General features: G+C 32.2%; 1 pseudogene; it reads right to left on the bottom strand.

Annotated features, from left to right (window-relative positions):
* Positions 1–3,476: 3,476 nt before the first annotated feature.
* LOC120193814 lies at positions 3,477–7,783 on the bottom strand (annotated as a pseudogene).
* Positions 7,784–19,747: the final 11,964 nt, after the last annotated feature.

Raw genomic sequence — 19,747 nt, 5'->3', positions numbered from 1 at the left:
AAAGTCAATCTTTGATTTTGAAAACTGTTTTGATTTTGAAAAATAAGCGCAGAGATTGAGAGAGATATTCCGAAGATATTAAGGGACCGTTTTAATTCTCCCGTTGGAATTGAATCATCGCGACAGCTCTCGGCTTATGAAAAGTTTAGCTAAGCATGACAAAAGTCATACTTAGCATATTAAAAACAAAGCTTGAAAATAAAAAGGGGAAAACTTGAAAAGTAAAAAGATAGAACTTTAATAAAACTAGAGAGAGAAAAAAGAATGTAATTTGATTGATGAGTTTAGGCTTACCTCAAGTGGGTATTTATAGTATCTCAAAACCTAAAGGATAATCAAAGAAAATAATAAAATAATACAAAAGATAATTGTTTTAAATTTAAATTCAAACTTAAACTAGTCTCCTAATGCAACTCTACTCGTCAATCTTCAAGAAGGCGTGCGGATGAAGTCTTATAGAAACCGCCGCTGACTAGACCTTCTAGAAACTGCCACGTCAGACCGCGTCGTGCCCAGAGTCGTGCCCATGTCTCCATCCGTGACCAAATAGTAAAAAAATGCAGAATTTTCCCGTTTTGTCACAAATTCTGGAAAGCAAGGACATGTACAAAAATAAGTATAACACGACCAATTCAGCAACTATAATTTCACAAAATCGAAGAAATAACAAGCAAAGATTAACGATTTTGAACACTCATCATAAAGTAATAAAATCTTATGTTTTTTGAATTCAGTGAGTAAAAGTTTATAAAAATCGAATGAATGTGATCGTATATGTAGTTTACCCTATAAAATCTTAGAATAAGAAAACAAATTTTTTAAAAAATAAAAAACATTATTTAAAATATATAAAATTTAGAATTTTTAGTATTACGATTATCCACACCCTCACTCGTGATCCATATCATCTAAAGGTACAAGGGATTGATTAAGGCGCCACTTTGGTGGTTTATACAGCCTTTACTATGCCAGTGCTATTCTGACAAGCTTTGTTGAAAGCTAAAAAGTAGCTAAAAATTACCTCGTTTTTTCAAGTGTTACACTTTCATTGTCACATCCTTTACAGGTATTTGAGTCTTGGTGGAGGACGTGATACTTGCAGCTCTTACTGTTCTAATAAAGTGATTGTGTTTTATTCATAAAATATAAGATTATTTTTTACCACTAATAACTAAATTTTATTAATAAAAATGATAAGTGAATTAGAATTATAAGACACTCAAATATAAATAGAAAATTAGAGATAACGATCACCAAAAACTCATACAAAAATAAAAAAATAAAAATATTAAACTCAAAGATACAAAAAAATAAAACATTTCATTGATAATGACAATCAACATCAAAATAATTCAGTAATCTTAAAAAAAACTCATTGTCTCTGTCGAACAAGACGTTTTATGAAACGATAAAAAGAGTGGTGAGCGAACCAAACTATCTGATAGACTACTTCACTATACAATTATGATTATATCGACAAAACAAATTTACCAAAGAAGAAATTTGATTATATATGACCACTGATAAACTATTTAAAAAAAAGTCACGATTGTTTTATGTAAACACCAAAATAACCACAAAGCTATATGAAAAACATATTAAAAACTATAAGAATCGTATCACAAGAGCAAAAAAATAAACGTGTCATAAAAATATATTATTATTATTAAAAAAACTCATGAAAAAAGAGAAAATAAAAAGGCATAGTATAGAAAACAAGAGAAGTAATAATAACTCAAGTATTATTAACAATGTTACACTATTCGACAAAGTATAATATTACAGTTCTTATCTGAAAATAATTTTTTATCGATTTATTGAACTCTGAAATAAGTTTAAAAGACTAGATCCTTGGAGGTTAAGAGTAGCCTTGGCTGGAGCCATAGGAAGGTTTTTGCGCTGAGAAGTGAGGCTTTATCTTCACGTGATTTGTTGTCTCGAGGGGCTTCGGTTTCAACCAATAAACTATGACTTGAGTTCAAGAGAAGGGAGGATAGAGTGCAGTGGCATAAATTTGTTTGGTTCCCATTTCATGTTTCTAAATACGCTGTGATAGTTTGGCTTGCTATCCTTAAAAGGTTAGTGTTGCGAAGGATGGGCTTGATGGTGGATGATAAATGCGTTTTTTGTGGTGTGGTTGTTGAGTCGAGATGTCATCTCTTCTTTGAATGTCATTCTCTTCTGGTATTTGGGAAAAGATTCTTGACTTGTGTCATTGCAGGAGGCATGTTTGTTCGTGGGACCATGAAATTGCGTAGGCGATTGCCTCTTTTATGCTTATCCTCAAACTTGCATGGAGTGCGTTTGTGCATCTCATTCGGGAGAAACGGAATCGAAGGATCTTTAGCAACGTGACTAGAAGCGAGAAGGATATTACTAACTTGGTTAAGGTTACTGTTCAACTTAAACTTCATGGTAAAAGGTTAAATAGGGTCAGTTCTTTGAATTCTTCTCTTTGTAGTATTTGGGGTCTTTTGGATTGAATATCATGTTTTATTAGATACTCTAGTTTGATTGTTGCAGTTTACAGCTTTTCTTTAGATATAATATTCGATTTATCCACACAAAAAAAAGAGAGTATCCAAATAATTTCTAGATGAACAAGCTCTTAAGAGCGGTAAATTAGTAAAAAAATGAAACTCGAATCCAGTTCCATAAAACCCTGATATTTTTGGTCCACTCTCATAAAAACAAAAGATTCAATTCGACTTATCCCTTCTGCATCATAGTTTGTCGTTATTTTATGAGCTAGGTTTGCATTTTAGTACAAGAAACTGGAAAATCTCTTTGAAAACTTGACTTAAAAGTATATGCATCAAGGTCATTCAATTTTCCCCGTAGTCTACTTTAAAACTAACCAGATAGCTCCACAAACTCATGGTCAGTTCAGTTCAACTCGATCACATTTATAAATACAGCTCTTCGAGTAAAAATCTTAATTACACAAATCACACACAACGGCTAACATGGAATATATAAGATAGTAAATACAAAAGACAAGAGACCAAAAACTTGTCACGTGATTAATATGGCGTCCAAAAAAAGGGTTAAATCATCAAAAGATTGTAACCCGTCATAATCTGCAACTTGAGGATTCTATTATACTAAACGATGATATCACAAGGAGTTACTTTTAACTGATCCAAAGTTTCTCAGTATGTACACTTAAACATGTAGTGCTGCCCCCACACAGTACTTGTCCAACTTTCCATTATCACCAATCCCCTTACACCACACATTCAAACAGCTATGAAGTTACCAAGTGCAGCACCATAGCTTGTACACACAGCCGGGCATCCTAAACCTGAGAAGCTGGTATGATGTCAATGGAATCTTCCTCCTCCATGATCATCTCAATGAATACGCAAGCTGATTTATAAAAGAAACAATGGAAAACTAAGAGATCACATATGCTATGACTGCACCTTAAACAACTACTTAGATATATATAGTCCTGCCGGGGCAGGTAATTTATAAAAGCTGTATTGCAGATTATCAGGGGCCCAAACGATAAGGACCATCACCCATGAAGTGACCATCCATATATAGAGCTGCATTTTGTGGATGCAGACCATCCATCACCATGAATTGCATGTCTTCAGAGGGTTTCCAGTGACGCTTCCTTTGATTTATGAACCAATTATTAATTTGTTTCTGCTCCAAACCTGTTGATTCAGCCAATGCCACCTTCTCTGATTCCTATGGGATTAGTACCCGGTTTTGTTAGCAATCCAATATGAAAATCTAAAATGTCAAGTGGAAATTCCAATATCTTGTCAATTATACCAAGTGTTAAAGATAACGATTCAGCTTAGAAATACATACCGAGGGGTATGGCCATTTGTAGTGCAACTCCCACCAACTAAGCAATTTCTGTCTAGCTTCTTTTGGTAGTTTCCCTTTCTTCTTTTTCTTGGAGAGCTCTTGCTTGAGACTACTTAAATAACCACTATATTTCCTCAATAGTTGGTTCTTCAGTTCTCGATCTTCAACAAGTGGATCAAATTCAGTTACTTCGGTTTCTCCACCACTATTGTCTTGATCCTCCTCAGATGAACCAACACCCTCACACTTCTCATCTGTTCATTTTTAAAAGAAAAAAAGTAGAATGACTTGAAAATAAGCACTTGATTCAATAAACCAAAAACACAAATGCAGGGAATTTTCAGAGCATTATTCATGGTCCAATGACAACAAACATCATTATCGAATTCACAGTATCAGTGCAATACATACTTAACATAACAGTATTTGATGAAAGCAAACATGAGAATGGAAATGAAAAGCACAGTATACTCTTAAAATAAATACAGGTAATTTGGGTAAAGACTAAAACGCTTTTTTCTCAAAAGTAAATTCCATGAGTTAACATTTGATGGTTTCTGTTACTACATTTCCCTGTATCTTTTAAATAAGGAGACTTACCAATTCAAACAGAAGACCTAGTAAGCTACTAGAGAGATGGGACATGTCAATCAATATATAGTTCCTACACTGGTAAAAAAGCCCGGTGCCACAAATAGATAAGTGGGAAACACTTTAAGATAGTGGAACGGAAGTAAAGGAGAATGAATGTATTGCCTTTTCAATAGTCGGAAATACTTTGATCATTGTATGAAGAAGAAAATATTAAAATCATTAAATAGTGGGCTATTGACGATTGAAAAAGGTTGGTGTTCTAATAATCCAAACTTGATCATGAAATCAACATGAATGAATCACTGCAAATGTAACTTGATCAAAAGTTGACCAAAACAATCATAGCACCATTATCAGCATTCAAACTCAAAATTTCAATAGTAAAGGTATCAAAGGCTCAAAGCTGTCATAAAAAATAGTATTAGGTAAAGCTAGCTGCAATTTCCAATCTATTACGCAGTGAAAGGTTTAATCCTTTGCAGGCTTCTTAACTTGGACATGAAAGAGTCTAAAACCAAATTTACCAGACAAAATCAGCTTGAAAACTAAATTGACAAAAGTATTCAAAATATAGACTGAAAAAAAAACCCTGCAGTTGCAGGTATGACATATATATTAAAAGAGCATAAATTCATACTAACAATTCAGATAGGAAATAGGGTTATGCATCAGAATCCAACACACATTCATTCACTTTGTTAATGATCAACTATTAAAAACAACTCATACGTAAATTGTCATCAATTCTATAGACCTTCATGTTGTTCATAAACCAACGCTGACACAAATTTTACCATAAAGGGAGATCTCTTCTACGCCATTCCGATAGAGTTTTATGCTTGTAATGAAGATCATTCAATACATTGACAATTGTACTGCAATAGTCTTACTCTTTAACATTATTTAATAGTAATAACATCATTATATGCAAAATTGGTAACTTTATTCATTTATCATTAGAAAATATTACATCAATGTAAAGGCCAGCAATTAAAAAAAGGCCAATATAGAGGTCCAGGGTACACCTTTGGCAACGACATTCCCTTCCTCGATACTTGCAATGTATCAAAACAGATATATATATATTGAGAAAATATGTATATAAATATAACGAAGTACCCTTTAATCAAATACTGTTCCTGGACAAATCTGTGGTTTCAGACAGGGTTTTTTTTTTTTTTTTTGAGTAATGGTTTCAGACAGCTTAAAAAATTTGTAAAACAGGACTAAATTGAATGATAAACCCAAAACTTTAAGGAAACTACCTATAAAGTAATAGTATTACTTTTTTTCTAAGGCCGTAAAGAGCATCCTATGTTCTCCAGTTTTCCTAGCCTATACAACTTTTTTTCTGGGGAAAAAGGAATTAAGAAGGGGAAAAAATATAAACTGCTTGTTTTAAACGAAAAACGAACTGGAAAAAGAAGACAGTAATGATACCCTTCATCTCTCGAGGTATATGTATATACGCAAGTACAAAACCCCACATGAATCGGAATCAGATTTAGCAGAAGTAAAGAGAATACAGTATCCAGATTTTGGGAATAATAAAACCCTAAAATAAGAACGGTTGTCAGAGGTATTGAAAAGGTCACCCATTATAGAAAAGCCAACGTATGGATTTTATTGTATACACCCAGCAGCAGCAATAGCATAAAATCAAGAGCGTTTTGTCTTTCTTCTTTTTTCAAACACAGGTAAATTCGTTAAGCCAATTGAAATTTGCAATCAAATTATAGATTCGTCATTAACTAGGGTTTCTCCAATTAGCTGATAAAATACGTTGGGTTAGCTGGTTTTTATCCTACTGTTGGGTCTTCTCTTCTTCTCCGTTTTTGTGGATCTATTTTTTTACTAGTTTTCCCCCCTTCGGTGCTTCTTCAGTATTGGAAGGCGTGATATGGGTCAAACTGATCAATGGCAAATAAATGAATACGAGAGTTGTAGCCTCAGGTCTACAATTTCGAAAGAAGGCCTAGCAGATTAGACTATTTTACCAATCTAAATGACGAGCAGATATTCAGTACCATCTCTGCTACAAACAACTCTAACAAAAGGTTTCTTTTCCAGGCTTACACATTAGGCAAAGCAGATATAAAAAAAATTAGGCAAAGCAATAAATCTTCTTCATGAAGTAAAGCGCGCGGGAAACGGAAAGAAAAAGAGGGGAAAAGTACCGGAGTTGAAGGTCCGCACGGAAGTATTGCTCAGCATGTTAAGTTGAGCTTCGATCCTCCGCATGAAATCCAAAGCTTCTTGTATGGGTCTCGTTAATTCCTCTCGATATTTCACCAACATGTCACAGTAAGCTTCCTGTGTTTACGGATCCACAACTTTTGAGTCAAGACAGAGAGAAAATAAGTAGTGAAATGGAACAAGTAGCTGAGGCTAAACCCAAAAGTGATCATAAACCCAAAGAGAAGAAGGTTCGGTGCCAAAATTTGAGTGATATAATGAGAAGCAAGATAACCATAAACTGATCCAGCTCCGGATCTTTCGAGAAGTCTCTCGGTGCCACCGAAGATCGATGCATCGCTTCAAACTCTTGTCGAGCAGCTGCTAGTCGGGCCACTACTCCAGGTGGAGCTCCCACCTGTACGAGTCGATCGAATTCTCTTTTGAGTTTAAATCAAGTTTAGTGTTAACAGAATATGCACTTCCTTTTGTGGGAGACCTACCTTCTGGCAATCCATGTAAGCTTCCAGGAGGTTATTGTACTGAGGATGAGCAATGATCTTGGCTTTGATTACTTCCGCTTCACTTGAGCTTTCGTTCCCTTCTTGTTGCCCTCTCAACAAAGGGTAGTGAAATTTTTGACCATGTTGAGAATTACTAGCTTCGGTTTTCACAATTTGGTCTCCCTCCGATTGATAACACTCGCCCGATTGAAGCTGAAAAGAAATTAATGGCATCTGGGTCTGCTGATTACTCTCGTTAGAGCCGCTAATCGCTCTCCCATACGGAGAAGAATTTGGTGCAAGAACTGGAGTTGCGTACAAGAAATTTCCCCCTAGGAATACTATTCTCGTTCAGCTGATTATATGCATCCATTATTTTATTTTTTTCTTTTGTCAACAAATTCAGCTGTGAGCCAAACAGGCAGGAAAAGAAAAAGGTAAAACCTTCTCTAAGCTAGAAAGCAATAGACGAAAAACGGTCAAAGAAAACCCTAAAACGATGCAGTGTAAATGCATAGAAACCCTAAAACAAGATAGCTAACACCTGTTGATCATTTCCTGCAAAAAGTTTTCATTTTCCATATCAAATCGAGTAGACTTGAAACTTTGGATTAATGAGAAACATATTGAAATTCTTTGTAGTTTTAAGTCAAGGGAATTGCAACAGCAATTGCACTTATCAAGAGAGGATCAAAAAGGGTATCCCAACAAAACAAGGAAGACAGAATAAAGAGTTTTTTTAGTTGATCTAAACGAAGGTGGAAGAAAAGAAAGTTTAAACCGGAACCCGCAAGCGACTGCGTGGCATAGGGTGGTTGACAAGACCTTCTTTGTCGAAAGAAAAAGAAATATTTGAAAAATAATAAAGGCAGACAAAGGCACCACCACGAGATAAGGCGATTGAATTTCCATATTTTATTTGTTTTCTTTCTTTTATATTGGTATTATTATTGCACTTCTTTTCTTAAGGACGTACCGATATACTCGCTTGATATTTTAGTTGGTTTGCCTCTTTTTTCCCAGATTGACAATCCTTATAGGGATGAGTTGAAAACGGTTTGTGGAAACTCCACGAACCAGTTATTTAGGTTTTTAAGTTTTAACATATATAATACAATATATGTTAAAGGTAGGAGTATTTATTATTAAATAATTAATTTTTTTTAATAAATATCTTCTCATACGCTCTTAAAATTAGAACCTAACACTTAAAAAAATAAAAATAATTATTTTACCACTGAAACTGTTTGGTTCGCGCCTATATACATCCTAAATTTATAAAAAAAAATAACTATTCTCTTAGTTTTATTTATAAATTATTTTTTTTTATTAAGTTAATACGATTACAAAATAGTATCGATTTTAACTACTCTCAACTATTTGAGAATTAACGCTAAATTACATATATTACAGTCGTTGATGCTCGAACTTGATATATCTATGAATAACTACAATTTCTTTAATCATTAAAATAATTTAGTTTGTGCTAAAAATATTTTTTTTAATTAAATGAGCCTATGGAAATGCTTTGCAAGCACACTACAACATATTGAATCGTGATTTTTTTAATGTTCATTTTTAACAAATACTAATATCATCAAATTTATCAATCTCTTATTTGATTTTAAAATGATTTACGCACTTTCTATTTTTTTTTAAATATTATATACATCAATATTAATCAATGTCAATATGAATGTTCAATATTAAATAGTTAAAAGTTATTTTTGAACAAAAATAACTTTATACTTACCCCGATTAGTAAAAACATTGATCGATGAATTTTAATTTTCAAATCCTTTGAATATTATAAATAATAAAAAACATAAGCTTTAAAAAAATAACAAAAAAACTAAAAAATAATAATAATTTTCTAGTAAAATTTGTGAAATATTGTAGTCAGGGGAAAATTAAGAAAATGGATTTGGTATGGTGCTATTTAACGAATTAGTGCGGATGCTACAATGTTTGATGAAGTTGGCACGAAGGTATGATAATTTTGGCCAAAATTATCCTTCTTTCAGGATGACTTTGCTCCATTTCTTTTCAATTTTAAGATTAAAATAAAAGAAAATGAAAGTATAAAAACCAAAACATGATTTTCTTTTTACAAAATTAATCATTTAAATTAAAATGGTGAGTTATCAACAGGGATTGGTTCAAGTGGTAAGCAGTTTGATATCGCTTAAGTAATGTCTCGATTTTGAGTCTTTGTATATGTAAAAAATTTCTATTAGGAGACTCACCCACCAAAACTAGGTGTGTGTGGAGCGGGTCGGTCCGAATTAGACAAGGCTAAGCCTTGGAACTAAGAGGACAAGAAAAAAAAATTAAAAATGACGAGTTTGTATATTAAATTTTTACGTTGAACCTTGAAAATGTTAATCGTTGACCCTGTATGTTATATAACAAACCTCTACTGAAAACAAAATAAAAATAAATTACCTGTTAATTGTTTTCCAAATAAATGAATTGATTTCTACAGTCAAAATGTTAGAATAAACAAATAAATAATACTTGTTAAAAGATCGATTCTCTCAAGTCAATCTGATGAACATTCGTCATTTAACTTGAAGCATCTCAGCACGGAAATATTCCTTTGTCAACAGGCCTTTCCTTTCCTTCAGTTGATGTCCCTAAAACTATAAATCTCCACTATAATCATAATTTAATCTAAAAAATACAATGAAAACATATGATAGCTAATGAAGTTAGAAAACTAACATACCAAAGATGACCCACTTTTAATGCTTTTAAAAAGTGAAAAATAGATGAAACATCACTTTACAATTTTATTTGTAAGATTTTGAAATTTAAGACTGGTACACAAAATATTAAACTTTATTAACTCCTTAAGAATATCCAATTTTTCCCCTTTTGGGCTATGCCATAGTCATACCATGCATTCATGATGTAGCAACAATTGGTCTTGACAATTAGCCTTACCGTATCAATGGAGTTTTTATGGTTTCTCTGTAGCTGCATACAAAGTCGACGAAGAAATTAAATGTCATGATCATCAAGTCCTCTCATTTGTTATCATTTTTATGCACTACAAAATCTCCATTATAATTAAAAAACGGTTCATGTAATCCCCTCCCCCCAACTTAATAATTTGTTCCCTTGTATTGCTTGAGTTGACATTTAAGTTTAATATTTCTTTAAACTTAAAAAAATTTTCCCCGTATACAAAAGTTTAATGTTTTTAAATTCCCATAGAATCATATACAAACATATCATTAAAGAAGGAAATAAACAGTCTCATGATTCCAAATTATTAGTTAGAAAAATCAAAGATTTTACCCTCTTTTGATGACATCAAAGGAAATAAGGTAGATTAGGGAGACGAAGATAAGACGATAGAAAATCCGTATACAATTGTTATTTTCAACGGTTAACAGTGAAAAGGGCCCCTAACCCAGATTGATTGGTCTGTTTTTCGTCGCCATTTGGCAGCAAAGCACACGCCGGTCCCAAAAAAAAAAAACTAAACTGAAACTGGAAGAGCTTTGTTTGGCTGTCTGCAACGAGGTAATGTAAGGACAGTGAGAGACAAAGAGTCCCACAGGCCATAAAAACAGCCTCTTTTCCCCCCGATAGTCGCGCGCTATACAGATAAAAAAGAAAGGTTGAGGGGGAGGGGCCAATATGATGAAGACAGAAGAAGCTGTCAATTTGGTTTCTAGTATTGCTTTGCTTATTTATTAAAAGCTTTCCGAAGAGGGATTGGACATGTCTAAACCCCAAACAGAAACCTTGCAGGTGAAATTGAAGGGTTCCACCCACCCCGTATTCATTTGTCGTTGGCTGAATTCAGTCACGGTGCCGTTCCCTTTGCTTCTTCCCTATGCACCTCCTGCCTTTGCCCTGCCAAAATATTTGCTTCATCACCGTCATTTTCTTTCCATCAACTGTTTCTACCATGCAACTTCAGTACTAAACTTTTCCCCCACTACGAAGCAACACTAGACACACACAAGATGCACGTTAATAAATTATAAAAATCAATTCAGTTATTCTTTTGTTATGAGTATTTAGTTCATATTTTAGAATATAAATAAATAATACGCACAACGCTTTTCTAACATCATTAATTAATAATATGGTTATCGTTAATTATTTGTGTAATTGTTTTTTTCTTCTTCTTATTAATGGTTGAGGAAGTATTCAGGGGTAAATGTATTAACCGGATCCGGATTTAATATTGAATAATAAATTTTGAAGATAAATCTAAATTTTATTTTGTATAAATTTAATTAATTTAGAAATAAAAAACTTTAGACTTTTAACTCAATTAGATTAAAATACCACATGATTCTTCTTAAAGATATATATATTGATAATAGAATTTAGGGTAAAGTATAGTAATGGTCACTGAACATTTCTGAAGCTTGCATTTAGGTCCCCCAACTTTTAAAACTTGCAATACAGTCCCCCAACATTTATTCCGTTTGCAATATGGTCCCCCAACTTAAACCACCGTTAGAAATTAGGGTAAATTATATAAAAGGTTATTGAACTTTTCAGACACTTGAATTTAGGTCCCCCAACTTTTAAAACTTGCAAAACAGTCCTCAATTTCATTCTAAACCCCAATTTCCAAAGTAATTCAATTTCATTCTAAACCCTAAATTCTAAAATAATTCAATTAAATTCAATTATGTCAGATTTATTATTATTTAATTTCATCTTATTTCATGTGATACGTATTTTTTATATAAATATAATAGTATAATTCTTATCTGTTGAAGAAATTTTTTAATTAAAAAAGTAGTTAGGATATAGAAGAGGTTTAAAATAATTCGAATTTTAAATTTATAAAATGTTATTTTGACGTATAAATAAAAGTGTAAACTACTAGGTTGACAACTTAACTATCTAGCCCTTTTTACTTTTGTCATCGATTTTTTAAATTTATCAATCATACAACATAATTATTTAACTGTTTCAACTAAGCCACTAGTCGTTACCAATTGATACAAATGATGAAGTGGCAGTTAAAAGGAATTGACATTATTATACATTCAGTCTTTATTATTTATATAATCAATTTGGTCCTAAATTAAATAGAATTTAATAAATTAATCATTTAATTAGGATCTGACATGTGTTAGCACATGATCATGACACGTGTCATTGGTGACACATGTCACCACCTAATTATTTATATGCTATCAATTTGGTCCTAAATTAAATAAAATTTAATAATTAATCATTTAACCAGGATCTGACATGTGTTAACACATGATCATGATATATGTTATTGGTGACACATGTCACCACCTAATTAGAAGAAAATTAAGTTACAAAGAAGTAAAATTTGGGTCTTGGGCAAACTCAAACCTGAGTCATGCAAATGAAAGATACAAGGTGGAGCCACTCACCATTTGTGTTTAATTAGGATCTGACATGTGTTAGCACATGATCATGACACGTGTCATTGGTGACACATGTCACCACCTAATTATTTATATGCTATCAATTGTCCTAAATTAAAATTTAATAATTAATCATTTAACCAGGATCTGACATGTGTTAACACATGATCATGATATATGTTATGGTGACACATGTCACCACCTAATTAGAAGATTAAGTTACAAGAAGTAAAATTTGGGTCTTGGGCAAACTCAAACCTGAGTCATGCAATGAAGATAAGGTGGAGCCACTCCCATTGTTTGTGTTAAGATATACAAATACATATCTAATAGTATGACCCAATGCCAGAAAAAAGAATATAATGGAAATGGAAATAATGAGATTTGAACTTCGGCAAAAATTTGAAAGCAATAAATGATGGGAAAATATTATATTTTTTTACAATAAAATATATATTTGATAAATTTTTGATAGATTTAATATATTTTTTTAACATTAGTTGATACAATATTTTAAAAGAATAAATTTAAGATTATATTTTTAAACTAAATTTATAATAATTTTTTTCATATTTATAATTCATGATTATATATATATCTTAAGTTGAGTATTTCTAATATAATTAATAATTTTAATTTTTTATTAAAAAAATATTCAAAAATATAAATGATTCATACATTAATATATGAATATATTTTTATTTATACATCTAAATATAATATACATTTATATAAATATATTTTTTATTCGTATATTGAAATATTTTGATTAAAATATAAACATTTTAAATACTAGTTATACAAGAAAATAAAATATATCAAAATAAAATGATTCATACATTAAATATAAATTGAATCATTTATATTTTCTATACATCTATATTTAATAAGAAAATAAAATTATTGGGGGACTGTTTTGTAAGTTTTAAAAGTTGGGGTCCTAAATTCAAGTGCCTGAAAAGTTCAATGACCGTTTATATAATTTACCCTAATTTTCTAACAGTGATTTAAGTTGGGGGACCATATTGCAAACGGAATAAATATTAGGGGACTGTATTGCAAGCTTTAAAAGTTAGGGGACCTAAATGCAAGCTTCAGAAATATTCAGTGACCATTACTATACTTTACCCTAGAATTTATTCTCGATGAACATTGCTCGATAAAATCAAATTTGATTTATGAAGTTTACTTGTTGGACAAAAAAATTATAGAAGATTTTTTATTTAAAAATAAATATTTAATAATTCATTTTATGAGATAAATTTTACAGCAATTACAGTGATATAATTAAAGAAGATTTGTGTTTAAAGGTCTTATAAAATACGTGACGTCTACTTAAAAGTTGCTTGTGTCTATTTTCAGTTAAAATTTTAATCATTTGTTATTTTTAGGACTTTTATTGTATCTGTATCGATGTTTAATTAAAGATTTGTATCTCTTACATTAAAACTATTAAAATAAATTTAACTCTGAACAAGACTTCACATAAATGGAATCGTTATTTAATCTGAACAATATAAACAAATATTTTTATATTATTATTTACATTTAATATTTCCGCTGATGTCAATATTAATTTTTTTAAGTATTGTTTGACATAATTACATTAAAAATTAATTTAATAAACATCATGATTAATAAAATATATATTTAATAGCAACTATTAATTAACACAATAATACAAAATATTAGATCTTTAAATAATATATTAAATCAACGTAGCTTTGTTTCTCCCATCTGCCTCTGCTGCCATGGTTGATTGCTAACTGTTTCGCCTCCTTCAAGATGAATATTGTTGTCCTGTCAGTAACGGTTGTAAGAGGATACAACCGTCTTCTATTATGGAAGCGTTCTTGGAGTTTGGTTTCAGCGCCATACGTGTTCTTTGCTTTTAGAAGCAGGAGGAGTTTCTGTGTTGGATCTTTTCTTGTGTTTGTGAGGTTCTGAAGCAAGCATGAAGCCTGTTTTGCGGTCCTGGGGGTAGATGGGAGGTTGATGGAGAGTTTCTGTTTTAAGTTTTTTCTTGTTTTCTTCTCGGAAACAATAAGCATCAGTTATGTTTCTGGCTTTTAGGTGAATAGGTTGTGGATGCCGGCTTTTAGAGTATCCAAGTGTTTCTTGGTTGTTTTGGGCGGTCGGTACGTTCGTAGGTGGTAGATTTCAGGTCCTGGTAGCAGCTTTTCAGCCCTTTAGTTTAGTAGTTTCGACTGTAGTGGTGGTTTTACGGTTTCTTGGAGCTATGGAGCATATTTAGTGTTGGATTAGTAGAGTTGTCTGAAGTCGATATTGGTGTTGTCGATATGGGATCTTGTAAAGTATTGTTCTTTCTTGCCTTGAAGGATCAAGTATTAGTGTCCGTTTTGAGGATGCCACATTGTTTTTTGTTTGTACAGTGCGTTTTAGTGGTACCGAAATTTTGTTTCTGTTATATTTTATGATAGGGTTTTTCCATCTTTTTTCCTTCGGAGATTCTTGTAGAAGATAGAGAGTTCAGTGATGGCCTTGGGCCGGTGATGGAGCAGAGATATCAGCAGTTTGTCGGTGTTGAGTTGCCCTCTAGGTTGCAGGAGGGTTCCCTTAGAGTTGTTGGATTTGAGGCAGTGTTTTTGTTGTTAGTTCATTGAAGCATATTTTAGTGGAGTGGTGTTGGATTTCTTTCATGCTGCTGCCCGCATGTATTTCTTTTAGTGGGTTTAAAGAGGTTGTCGGCGATGGTTTTTGTTGTGCCCATACTGTATCTTGATGGGCAATTTTCTTGTTGTTGATGCGTGTTCCTGTTGTGTTCAGGGTTTGTTGCTGGTTCATTTGGTGATGGTTGATCTCACTGGTCCTCGTTGTTTCGTTCTTTTTTATCCATGCGCATCATTTGAAGGTCGTTTAGGTAGAACATCAATTATTTTCTGTTGGTTCGTATTCTAGTAGTGGTACGTGGCATTCAGGTGTTGAGGTAGAAGGTGATGGTCCTTGTTCCGAAGAGGTATGGGCTGATGAAGTGGATTCTCCGACAGTGTGTAATGGGGTTGCTGCGCATGTTTTTTGGTTGACCAGAGGAGTAGCATTTTAATGTGTTGGAGGTTGTTTTTTATGGCGCTTGTGGGGTTTGAGCTGGAATTGTGTGATACTTTCGATGTCAATGCGTATGTGTATGAGATGCAGATCTCAGATTCCCTGAAAGTCCGCTATGGGTGATGCGCATGGTTCGTTCTGCATGTGGTGTGGTTCTTTTATCTTTTTAGAGGCTGTTGGGATTGGGTGATATTACTGAGGGTGTGTTTAGTTCACAGAATGTAAGATTATCAGTGGGAATAAAAGATGATTAGGAAATAAGATTACTGGGAATGTTATATTTTGTGTTTGGTTGGTTTAGCAGGAATATAAGATTACCGTGTTTGGTTAAAAGAATAAAAGATTATTGGAATGTATATTTAACCAAGTTGTCCTTATAATATATTTTTTTAACAAGTTGGAAAATATTTATATATTTTCTTTAAAAAAATTAAATTCATAAAATTTATATAATTTTTTTTATAAAATTGAAAATATAAAAATATTTAATGAAAGGGTAAAATTTTATTTTAACCCTGAACTTTATATAAATTTTTAATTATAAACTTTTTTTTGTAAATCTAAAATAGTTTAAGGATAAATTTATAATTTAACCTTCATAGAATTTTTATTATTCAATGACAAAATAAGAATATTTTTGAAAGAAAAAAAATTTAAGGGCATTTTAGTCCAAAACGTCGGTAATCCAACAATACCTAACGAATGGAAGGTAATGATATTCCCGGTAATATACCCCAAAAAAATCCACTACTAGTAATGTAAGATTACCGGGAATAACATCCCGGCCAACCAAACGGGGGAATGTGGATTCTATTCCCATGAAAATCTCACATTCCCCAACCAAACACACCCTAAGGATTATGCGTATGTGTTGAGTGAATCTGGTTCTTGCTGCTGTTAAGACACTCCTCATCGATGATGTTCGGTTTGTAGTTTAGTATGAGTTGTCCTTTCTGTTCTTATTTCTTTAAGTTGTTTGGACTGTACGTGTGTTTGTGTGGGTTTGTTGTGGTTTGGGGTATGATTTTCGTGATGTAAGTGCTTATTGTATATGATCTCTTCTACTTTTAGGTCACTTTTTTTTCTTCCATTTAAAGTTAAAGAGATTTTTTAACGATGACTTTGAGATAATTTACTTTGCATTAGCTTATAATAAAAAGTATCATCCTTAAAAAAAAACATTGTATGTATTATGTAAATAAATTTGAAAGTATTTTGTCTTAATAGATCTTTACACTATCTTAAGTTTGAAAATAATCCAGCAATGATTATAGTAAAAATATTATATCTTTAAATAATATATTAAATCAACATTGTATGTATTATGTAAATAAATTTGAAAGTATTTTGTCTTAATAGATCTTTACACTATCTTAAGTTTGAAAATAATCCAGCAATGATTATAGTAAAAATAAAGGGGGAGTATAGAGATGATGATGATGTGCAGTAGGGTTGTGGATTATTGGTGCTTGTCTTTCGCCAGTCAAATCATCATTTTGAATGAGTTGTTCCTGTCATGTCACCCTGAAGCAAGTTACCAAGTGAGTTGGTGTATGATTTCTTTTTCCACAAATATGGATACCATATGAAAATATTAAATATTATAGTATATACACTACATCGAATAGTCAAAAAAATGGTTCATTTTTTACATAATTTGATTGAACAAGTGAAGTGACAGATCAACTAATTATTACTAATATTTATCGAAATAAATTATAGTAATATACTAATATCATTCCTTTGTTTGTCTCTGGAAATCAAGCAAAAAACAAATGTTCATTCAAACCATGTCCTGCAGCAATCTTGCAGACAGGTCCAGTTTATTTTTCCTTAAAAGTGAACACAGGATTAAGATTAATTAATCATTTTTTTGAACGATGCGGCAAATTCATTGAATTTTGATAGTTAAAGATTGGTTTCTGTTGTGGTAAAAAAGCATTTTTCGGTTGGTTGAGGTAGAGAGCATCTCATTAATGCCCATTACTTCATGCCAATCAACGATTAATACCATTGTTTAGGACGATACGTGTGGAAATAAACTTGTTATATTATTTGCAATAAGTTTTAACAAATTTTTTATTATATTATAATGGTAAAAATAAGTTTTAATTTTAGATATAGAGAAAGAGTTGTTTAAATTGAATATAAAATCTAATAGCAAATACATCAAGCAATTTCTTTTTGTTACTTTTGCCCACAAGTCAAAATAAGTATTAATCGTGAGAAATTTGGTGCTTTAGTTAGTCTACTTGTAGGGTCATTCATTAAATAATTGAAGTTGGGATCTAAATTCATTTTCATAAGAGTAATTAAGATGGATATAGTTAGGGATGGCAACTCAACCCGAATCCGACGGGTTCCGACCCGACCCGATCGGGTCGGATTTTTTTAAAAAAATTTCGGGTTCGGGTCGGGTTTTTTTAAATGTACTGTTCGGGTCGGGTCGGGTCGGGTTTAGGGTGAAAAAATCCGACCCGACCCGAAATATATATATAATTTTATCCTATATATTTAGAGATAATTACAATAATGTCCCTCCATATATAATTTTTTTCAATTAAGTCACTGTTTTCATTGAATAAAATTTTTATTATTATTATTTCGGGTCGGGTCGGGTCGGGTTGGGTTTCTAAGTCATATATTCGGGTCGGGTCGGGTCGGGTGAAACCTTAATTTCGTCGGGTCGGGTCGGGTCACAGGTGAAAAACCATTTCTTCTTAGGTCGGGTGGCCCAAAAACCCGACCCGACCCGACCCATTGCCATCCCTAGATATCGTTCAACTACAGTTTATATTTCACCAACTATTTAGAACTACTTGGATAGAGAAAAAGAAAATTCGGTTCATAAAAATGATAGCAGTATTAATCAATACGAAAATAATCTGAAAGCTTTTTTAAGTATATATATATATATATTATTTTTTTCATTATTTTTCTGAAAAACGAAATCAAATATAATTATAAAAATTAAATTGTTTGTAACTTTTTGTAACTTTTATCATTTCTTCGATTTTTTTGTCTTGTTTAATTGTTTTAACACGTACAAAATATCCATCGACTATAAGATGTTTCTTTGTTGAACCTCTAGCCTATCAAAAGTTACAAAATGGTCCCTCGGCTATATGATATTTCTTTGTTGAGTCCCCAACTATTAAAAGTTACAAAATAGCCACCCCGACTATTTATTATGTTCCAAATTCATCCTTTTTCAGATAACAAATTGATGACAATATGAGTTTAATATTAATATGTTGTATGATATATGATAAAATATAATCTTACAATCTCAAACAACTATCATATCTCATACATCATATTAACATCCAACTCAGACTATTGATAAATTTTTATCGAGAAAGGATGAGTTTAGAACATAATGAACAATTAGATGATCATTTTAAAACTTTTAATAGTCAAGGGACTCAACAATGAAACATACTATAATCAGGGGATCATTTTATAACTTTGGATAGTCAAGGGACTCAACAAAACAACACCATATAGTTATAGGACTATTTGTATATTTTATCCTATTTTTTATATTTAATGTTAAAATGATAGATAATTATATATTTTGAGGAGGTAGTAGTCAAGGCAAGTTGAGATTGGTAATAAAAGTGTATGCTCAATAGAAAGAAGAAGATTTTGAGGAGACAGTAGTCAAGGCAAGTTGATAGTAGGGTTGTGGCTGATCGTGGTTTGTCTGCAACAGATTTCGCTGCTAATCGGACGGAGTTAGAACATTGAAGCGAGGGCAACGCTTCGCGTGGGTGAGGATCTTGGCTTTGCTTTCTTGTTTTGGAAGATAATGTGATTTTAGTTTGGAGCACTTTGTGCTCTAGGTGTTATATAGTGGGTGAGTTTTCTGCGTTAGTAGAATGTTCCTGTTAGGGCAGAGCTTCTAGAGATCTTTTCCGCTGTTTCGCTATGGCCCTCGATGGATTCAAGTGTTTTAGAGTTGTTCGTAGTCTCGCTTCTTTACTGTTTGGTTGATGCTGTTAGGGCTCAGATCATAGTATAACAACCTTTGATAGGCATATGCTCATCTGTCTTATGTCTTGGAGGTTGTATCATGGTTTTGTTCGTTGTTTTGGATGTGTGTAGTTCTTCTTTGTGTTTCATTCAGCGGTAGTGTGTAGCTACATTGTTGTAGTTTGTGTTTCGGGTTGTTTTAGTGGTGTGTTCCAGGCTGTTGGTCTTGTT

The sequence above is a fragment of the Hibiscus syriacus genome, unplaced genomic scaffold, assembly GCF_006381635.1.
Source record: "Hibiscus syriacus cultivar Baekdansim isolate YM2019G1 unplaced genomic scaffold, ASM638163v2 tig00116997_pilon, whole genome shotgun sequence".
Lineage (NCBI taxonomy): Eukaryota > Viridiplantae > Streptophyta > Magnoliopsida > Malvales > Malvaceae > Hibiscus > Hibiscus syriacus.
This window is presented reverse-complemented; position numbering and strand designations above follow the sequence as displayed.